Consider the following 9,761-nt stretch of genomic DNA (forward strand, 5'->3'; position numbering starts at 1 on the left):
TAGAAAAGCGCCATATAAATACAATAAATATTTTTGCGCCTGCGTTCTGCGCTGAAGCAATGCAAAGGCTCGTGGGAGAAAAAAATGTTGACTTTTCTGTCCTAGTCCTAGGGTGGTCTAATAACATTCTGTTAATATTTTTGGTGTGTATTTATATTGTCTGGGTTTTTGTTTTGTATGGTTGATTTAATGTTCATGTTTATCCACATTTATTTTTGCACCATGACCAAGACCCAGGTGAGGACTGTTCGCTTCTAGCCAGTGAAGTAGAGACTTATTGCATAGGTTAATACTCTGATTAGTTGACAGTGGTCCAATCTGTTTCATTGGAAGAAATGTGCGTAACTGATTGTTCTACGAGTTGTATTGCAATAAAGGGAAACAAATGATTATACAAAATCTTACTTTAAGTAGTGATAATTAGCCTAGTGTACTATATTTGTTATGTTGCCTTGCGTTTAAAGTTATGATGTGTGGTGTCTGTCTCCACCATGAAGAATTCATGGTGCATCCATATCCCTGAAGCCTTCCATGATTGCGCACCACGCCCACCCCTCCTCTACACATTCGCTAGTAGCCAAGGAGGACAGGAGGATTAAAAAAAAAATTATGGATTCTTCAAAAGAGGTCATTATCTTCACTCGAGTTTCTTTGCACAAAAGTCACCAGACGATACCAGTTCCTGAACATAGCCATGAGAGAAATACAGAGAGTTTTGTGGAGCTGATAGTTTTAATTAGCTTTGTATTAGTCTGTATCCTACACATTCCACTTCCGGAGTTGTTCCGGTGCTGCAGGAAATTTGGCCGGATGCATGTACAGTATGCATGTACACTCTGTTTTATCTTCATTCAAATTAAGAAAGATTCTGAAAGCCACAACTTAATATCAGTGATACAACTAAGCAGGGACTTTAGTGTGACACTGTTATTTGCTTTCATAGTCAAATAGATATGCAAATCATCTGGGTAGCAATTAAATGACAGGTTGTGCTTTCCTAGAATAGCCCCTCAAAGCATAAAGAAACCAGAATAGGGCCAACAATGGATCCCTGGGGTACCCCACAAGAGAGAGGAGCAACAGACGAGGCAAGAACCCCAGTTATAACAGAAAACCTCCTATTTGCCAAATAGGAGCTTAACCATTTAAATACAGAGCCCCTGATACCTGACACAACTATTTTGCAGCAGCTGTGCAAAGTTAAGCACCGCCCATGACAATTCTGATTGGTTTAAAGAAATGCCATTAAACCAGAGCACGATTCCCCCCCCCCCCCAGAATGCTATGTGGAGTAGCCAGACCCTCGTTCAGAATGCTGTTGAGGAGGGTCTAGCAAGGCTAGACAAGCTTTGTGTCAACTCAGCTGGCAACAGCTTGAATGTAATAGACGTTGATTAATATAAAAATAGCTACGCACTAAAGCTTTAACTTAACATGCCCGACTCCAAACAAAAAGTTAGGTTACCAAGGATTTTTAGTATAGATTACTAATGTCAAGATGATTTATCTACTGCATCAACTCATCGCTCTGTGTGGATACAACTTGGCCTGTTAAGTTTCTCCTTGTGTAAAAACTAACGGTTTAAGGCCATGGGTTTCCACGCAAATTTCTAGTAAACTCAACTAATTCAGGACAACAGTGCAGAGCTGCAAACAAGAAATAATTGGAAAATCACACAACTGCTATACAAAAACAGCAACAACCACAAAAACACAGATAAGACTTGACAACCACACTTTGCAAATGACTAGTAAAAACAATTACAAGAATCCTTAAAAAACATCAGATGATAAAGCTTTACAATCAACAAGGTGAAGGAATGAATGAATCTATCTTGAGGGCAGTTTGCAGTTCATTCCTTTTAATCTGATCAATATTTTTCACATCCTACGTAATTATTGGACTGATGCAATAGTTAAACGTTTGAAAAGGAGGTGGTAAAATTTGTCATCAGTGATAAACAGGGATTAGCTGCTGAAGTAAAGATGGGGCAGTGTGACAGTACAAAAATATTTTGCATAATCAACAATACTATTCCAGTTAAAAAAAACAGCTTTTAGTTATAAACTAAAAGTATAGTTTGACTCTTCATTTTGGAGTCAAATGTTAAAATATGAACCTTGAATGACAGTCTGCTGTCAAGCCAGATTCCTACTCAGAAAGAGTTGTATCGCTATCATTTCAAGTTTTAATGCAGAATATTAGCATATTAGCATTTATGAAGTCTAGTCCATTTACTTAATGGACGTTTAAGTGTTCTTTTGGGGCACACTAAGAATAAAAACCTCTTAAAAGCTCTTAAAAGCTGTTTCATAAAATGTTAAACAGGTGGATAGATGTGCCCTCTAATCATTACCGAGTTTAGCCAAAAAGATGTTACATTAAAACCACTGACTCAAGTACAACAAATTAGCAGCGGATGATCTTCCAGGAAACCGCCTGAAACCAATGAATAGTTGAACAATCATATTCACTTAAATCGTAAAATGTTTTTTTTGAGGAGTGCAGATGCTTCACATTAAAAGCATGGTGCAATTTTTTGTTTGCTGTTTGCAAAGATTTCTCAGACTGGTGGTATTAAGTGGTATTATGAAGCTAAGATGTGGGTAGAGTAGTAAAACAAGAACAGAAAACATATAGTGTTAAAGTGGAGCAGGGTGTGGCGGTGGTGCTGAAAGGACAGCTAACAGATGGGCGTATAGGAGGAGGGGTCAGGGAGGACCAGGCCCCCAGGAATGGTGCTCAGCTTTGCTGCATATTTTCTACTCTTTTGCAACAAAAAAATCCCTCTGAAGGCCCAAACAGGATTTGCCCCATAGGCCACCATTGTGAAAGAGACGTCTGGAAAAACTGATACCAGGACACCTCGAACTACAGCAAGGTCAATTAGCAAGGTCGATTATGACTCTTTCTATTATGAATCTTTAATCCATGGACTTTACTATATTTTAAAAACTGACTTGAGACAATAAAAGCAATTTAAAAACCTGTGATGTCACCACAATTTAAAGTCTATGGGCCAAATAGAACCTCGTGGGGGGACCAGCGAGAGAAACGCTTCTGTGCATTATCAGTGGGCTGCACAACACACAAGTAAACCCAGAAGCTTAGAAACTTATATGGTGAGCAACATGTATTTATTAGAAGAAGTCATCCATTGAATTGAATAGGAACCATTTGGGGATCCGGTATCAAGGAGGATGCAGGGAGGAGAGGAAATTATTTAGAACCAATACAGATGGAAAGAGAGCGAGGGAATTGACTGAAAGAAATTTACAATAGTGGCAACTTGAAAACGTGTGCATTTGGGTTGATTGTCGCATGAATTGATGAATACCTAATTGATAACTCATTACTACTATGCTGCATATGTATGTCTGTGTATGTGTGTACTCAGGTGTGTGATTGTGTCCTGAGAAGGTTTTTGAATGTAATCCTGGCAGCCATTTTGTCATGTCATAACAGAACATGCACAGGTGTAATTAATAACATGATTAAAGGCTGTATCATGTGTCTCTGGTCCGAGGCCCTTGTGGTGTGCATGCTGTCTTGCAGACATGGGTTGCTGGGAAATTCAAATGGCACAGAGCCATCATTAATTTTATTAGTAACACCTGTGCTTTTATTTCTATGACAAGTGAAAAAGGTCCATTCCAATTCATGGCTAGTGTGAGACCTCTTCCTGCAGCTCTCCCTCTCCCCTTTCTGTCTGCATGTGCAGAACAGCCAATAGGAACTCTTTCTCTCTTTCTCTCTCTCTCTGAAATGATGTGCGATGAATGTAATTGGTCAAAGTTTCCTTTCATGGGCTAGATTCTAAAGCCTGGAAACAGCCAGGGAAGGTGCAGAAGTCTAGTTTTCTGTCTAACCAATTGAATTACAATATGCTGATTATTATGTTTATTGGTTATTATGGAATCGTTGTCCAACACTCACTTCAACCCACACAGGTGATTTCAATTATTTGGGTTGATTAGATGTCCTCTCAGCACTGTGTGGGTGTGCACAAACAGTCCTTTATTGACATCTCCCTCTCTTTTGTATTAGCATTGTTTGTTCTCAGGGTTGGAAAAGGGACACCTTTTTTTCTTGGTAGTACAGGGAACGCTGACCTGATAAGTCATATTTGAACATACTGTATCTAAAATACTGTAATCACAAAGCCTATAAAATACTCACCATGTTTATATTTGGAATTGCACAATGTCAATTACCCCAGGTTTATAACACCCAAAAAAGACACGACCTCGGTGTCATCAATGATAGCTACAGCCCTGTTCAAATGGTGCTTTATTGGTACAGCCATAACAAGTCCAGTTCTGGCATAGCAAGTTACACAAGGTGTACAATGTAAATATAATATTCGTTTTTTCTGAGGAAAATCAACTAAATGAACGTAATGCACACTGCAATGTAGTAGTGTAGGATAGTAAAAATAAATGTTAACATGAAATATAGTTTAATGACAAAATGTAACTGTAATGCTGAAAATCTAATAATAATTCCCTAAGAGGAGGAAGACTTTAAAATAGCTCAGTAGGGTTTCATGTGTTGTTCCACTTGTTTTGTTCCCTTAAGCTGTGTGTTTCTGAAATGTCAGTTATTTCTCCAAGTAAAAGCTAATGATAGAACAGCTAAATATAAATCCTTTTTTCTCCTTCTCTTTTTCTAGTTGCAAATTATCTGCCTGTACTTTCACCCCTTCTCCACATACCATTGGATTTTGATTTCAGACAACCCTATTCCATTATATTTGTGGTGGAAGTTCTATCTTACAAACTCATGCTAAATTGAGACAGTGGCACCCCTCAGGTCTCATTCAGGTCTCATTGTATAACCTTTTCAGGCAGAGAAGTACTTGCCTCCATGGATTCAGGGTATCTAGGCAGCTTCATGATAAGGGAATGTTTTGTTTCAGGACAGTCTTCTTTTGGAGGTCGGTGGGCCTGCCACACTTTTGCATTCTTCCCAGCGAGAGGGATTAGCTGAACTATGCTTCAGCATCTGTGTTTTAGGTGCCTGCAATATCTTTGTTTACACTGACTGTTCAGTTAAACTTAACGCCTTTAGCATGTGTTTATATACACCTTCAGGAAGACAGGAACTTCAGGGAGTTGAGATGGCACTGTGTAATTCTAAACTCTCCTTAATTGAGAAATCATTAAATGCTTCTGTCAGTCGTCAAAGTCTCCCAAACATTCTTCACTCTGCTTCGCTCCTGAGTTTTTCCTTAACAATATTGACAAATTCTTGTTTTCCCTTCTGCTTTTTTACATTCCTCATGTGAATACATGTTCTAACCTGCATCTCCTCTCTCTTGCCCTTTGCCACACATCTCCCATTTCAGGACTGAACCGTCATTGACAGTCATGTGTCACTGTTTCCAAGCTAAATCCCAGAGGAATTTTCCACCACCCACCTGACTGTTTCCTCCTTTCATCTCTGCCTTATGGCTTGTTCTCTTCATCCACTTTCTTCTCACGCCTACTTTTTTATCATCTCCTTAACCCCATCTGACTTCCCTTCATCTATCCCCTGAGACCTCAGCTCTATCCTCTTTTGGTTCCTGTCACTCTTTCTCTCTATCCTCCTTTCCCCTTTTATCTCTGCCTCTTTCCCACCCTTCTGGACTTCTGTGAGTAGAACATAGATTATGTCAGACATTTATAAAACCGGATTAGCTGGCTCACCTTCACACATTCACATTCACATACACACACAAACACACACACACACACAAATATGTACATATTGTGATTTGAGCTAGGTCTATCAAATCCAATAAAGACCAATCTTAATGTTGCAGCATAAAGTTAGAGTTCGGCTGAGGTCCTTTCCTTTTTAAATTCAGTCATGCACAAAGTAAATTCGATGAAGAAATTGTCTTTTTTTGGTTTGGTGTGGAAAAACAAGCCTTTTCTGCACAGATCCTTAACTTTAACCCCATTAGACACCTATGGGGCAAACTGGAATGAAGACTGCAAACAGGCTTTATCACCAAACATCAGTGCTCAACCTCATGCTTTTTTGTGGCTGCAAGGGATCAAATCCTTGCAGCCACATGTTGAAATCTTGAGGAAAGCCTTCCCAGAAGAGTGGAGACTGTCATAACACCATTTTCATGCCCATGGTTTTGGAATGAGTTGCCCAACAATCTCATATGAATGTAATGGTTGTTTTGGCTATGTAGTGTATTTAAATATAGATACACTAGCACTTGCACATATACAGTACTGACTCTATTTTAGTCTTGCCCACACATATTTTCCTTAACAACACACATAGTCCATTATACTAACGCATCATGACATATGATATCCATCAGCATCTCTGACTCATACAGTACACCCTAAAGGGATAGTTATGAATTTTTTTAAGTGGGTTGTAAGCAATGTTGTAGTGTAGTGTAGGAGCCCCAACACGGAAGCTAAGAAACGCACTGCTGTGGTCAGGGCCAGCACGGGCAGCAGCAAAACATATTTTAGCTACCTATAAAAGGCCTACTTAAAAAAAAAATCTATATCAGTTTAAGTGTATTTGCTAAATTTCGAAACAATTACCCCCGCTTCACCTTGCTATCAGGCAGCCCTTTGTGATAGGGAAATTAAGCCATGATATCCATCTATGATCTGTTATTGTGTGACTTTGGTGAACCCAAACAAACCCTTAAAACACCAAATTGGGGGCGTGCCAATCACCATGTACTGTAGGTAATCCTCTGACTATGGATAAGTACCCCATACAACCCCACTTTAAAAACAAACTATCACATTGACGTCATAATTTCCAAAAGCATTGACAATGCATACTATCACACATGCACAGTGCCTTCTATCTCTCTTGGTTAAGTCATGTATGGACAGCTATGCTTCAAGACATCTTGATCTTTATGTAAATTAGTATGACACAACACCCTCTACAAGAGCAGCATCCAACAAGCCGGAATCACTTAGAATAAACAGATTTCTCTCCGTGCCATCCCTTTCTCTATCACTTTCTTTCTCCCTTGTATTCTTTTCTGCCTCCATCCCCCTCACCCATCCTCTCTGACTCAGCAAAACAAGTCCAAGACAAGGTCATCTGACTGCTGTTGCTGTGGAGACCTAGAATTGGGTTTTTCGGCAAGGCAGGGAGGTCTGTGCTGGTGGGGGCAGGAAGGAATGAGAAACATGAAGGTATGACAGAGGTTAAGAAAGGATACTACTGCCAGCCATTTTGGTTGAAATACAATTGAAGAGAACTTTATTAGCAGCAGCACGATGACAAAGTCACCCTCATGGGCAGCACTGTAGGCTTCATGATCCAAATGCACAGATTTTGTAAAGCTATATAATTCAATATGCATTGCATTTGCAAGAAATTAGTTGACAGTCGCAGGAAAACCATCATACTGTAGAGGTGGGCGAAATAATAGAAACTGTTAAAGATGCCCTTCAAAAAAATCTCCATCCATCAAATTAAACCTTCAATTAAAGACTTTATTCATACACAAAGAACAATAATGAGCTTTACCAAACAGTTTTTTTATTGACAGGCTTTTGAGTTTATTCTGTTCTTCTGCTACTTCACATCCCTTATATAGCTCTTGATTTAAGCCTAATACCCATCCCCACATTTTGGCGATAATTACATTACATGTGTACAGTATATTCATGTTGTTTTTCATTGTATTAGCAGTGACATTTCTACATAGTGTTAACTAGTAGCCTGCCATTCATTCAAGCTGTACACATTGTTATTTGGAAACCAGACCTGGGTATCACAGTAATGTAAAGTAAAAGTGTCCACATCTGCTTTCACATCCAGTGCTGTATGGTTGGGATTTGCTAGCCTGACGTTGTCATACTGAGATTCTAGTCAGAATATGAGTCTGATGCTGCTCCATAGGGCTGGGATTATGGGGAGCATTTCTACCGAACCAGGAAAGAAAATGCCTCTGCACTCAATTGGATAGACCTACATCCAATCAGAGCAACCGAGTATGTGACGCAACTTTTGCCGTATCCTGTAGGAAGGATGGCAAAAACGTATTTCCGATTGACAAATACCTTGATCGCGGTTCTCTGTTCTTCTTTTAAAATGAATGCGCTGTTGATATCTCCTATAACAGACGTGATGGCGGAATCTAAACATCACACTTCTCCAGAAGCAGCCGTCTTTGTTGTCCACAAATTCAACCCAAGTGCTGTTTGGTGAGCTGGTTGGTTATGTTACTGTTGATCATCTGTCCATCATCGTATAAAGCCCACCCTGACAATTTGATTGGTCCGAACAGCTCTGGTTTGAGCATAGTTGCTCCACAACGGATCAAGTCTAGACCAAACTTCCCAACCTCAAATGTTGTGGGCGGGGCAAAGTTTAGGTGGCATCCAGGCTAGGGATTCGCTTGTCTGGCTATCACCAGACCAAGCCAAACTTAATAGATTTGAGATTTAGCATTGATTTGGGGAGTCTGCTCTGTATTTTCTCTGCACAAGAGGCGTGATCAACGGGCATAGTTCAAATGACTCTGTATGCAATTGGAAAGTCCTTCAACCAATCAGAACAACAATCCGAGTGACACAAAAGTGACAGCGGCATCAACGGGTGGCTGCGCTTCGGTGGTGTCTGGTGGCTGCTATGTTGAATGTAAAAAAAAAGCTGCTTGGTCGCTTCTTTATCGTGTTAAACCCACCAATAGCTTGCAAGGTAAATAAGCCATTTTGTGATTGGTTTCCGCAAAATTGTGAACTGAAGCAAGAGAATTAAACGTGCAGGCTTCCAGACAGAGCTGCAGGGCGAAATCAAATCGCCAGTAGAGTGGGCGGAGTTTACTCAGTCTAGGGATTGGCCGCACTGGGAACAGAATGTGTATTTGAAACTTGACCCCATGGTAGAAGGTTACAAAGTATCAACAACAACAAGATAGCTCTCTGCTAAATTTACTTAGTGCTATTTTTAGTTGGTCACCTGCAATATGTCAGATAGCTTTAATAAATGAAAAAAAACTGCACTAGCAGCATGTTTAAAGACTGTTGAAGCTGACTGTAACTATAACCCGGAGCTGACCCGATTTTGATGCTCTGGGGTTTCATTGCGCTGCGTGGTCATCGTCTGGGCCTGCAGCAAGGAAGGCAGTGAGGCATGGCAACAATCTGCTGCAGGGACACCAAGCGTGACTCTCAGCTTTCCTTCACAAATCAGGCAAGGCTTTGCGTGAATATGTAGGCTATGCTAGTGTGCACATGCAACTTAGGGAAGCAGTTGTGCTCTCACTACTGCATTCTCCCTTTAGTGAAAACCACAGAAGAAAAATAGTCTGCAATGGCAACTCACGGCAGCATATAGGCCAGCCTCCTCTCACTTGTCCTCTGCCTGTTTCTCTCATGCTCTCTTTGAATTTTTTTAGCATAGTTACAGAAAAATACACAATCTGTAAAATACTCATTAACTTTATCATGTTTTGGCCTCTTTACCCACACTGTCCTTGTCCTTGGCATACCTCTGTCTCCGTCTCTTTTCTATAATTTTCTGTCTCTATCTTTCTGCCTGTCTAGTGTTTAAAGAATGTAGTCTGATTTGTTAGACAAGATTATTCCTCTGTTGGTACATGTATACTTAATGCAGCCAATCCCACGTCATCAGTACTTAACATTTGTACTACTTCCCACGTAAATGTCAAGTAGAGTAGGAACTCTAAAGACCCCAGATTATAGTTCTGAAACAAGCCAGACTTGATTATTTACTTCCACTGAGGTAGGTCTATGCCCATGTCAGTGAG

This window comes from Etheostoma cragini, chromosome 6, assembly GCF_013103735.1.
Source record: "Etheostoma cragini isolate CJK2018 chromosome 6, CSU_Ecrag_1.0, whole genome shotgun sequence".
NCBI classification, from domain to species: Eukaryota; Metazoa; Chordata; class Actinopteri; order Perciformes; family Percidae; genus Etheostoma; species Etheostoma cragini.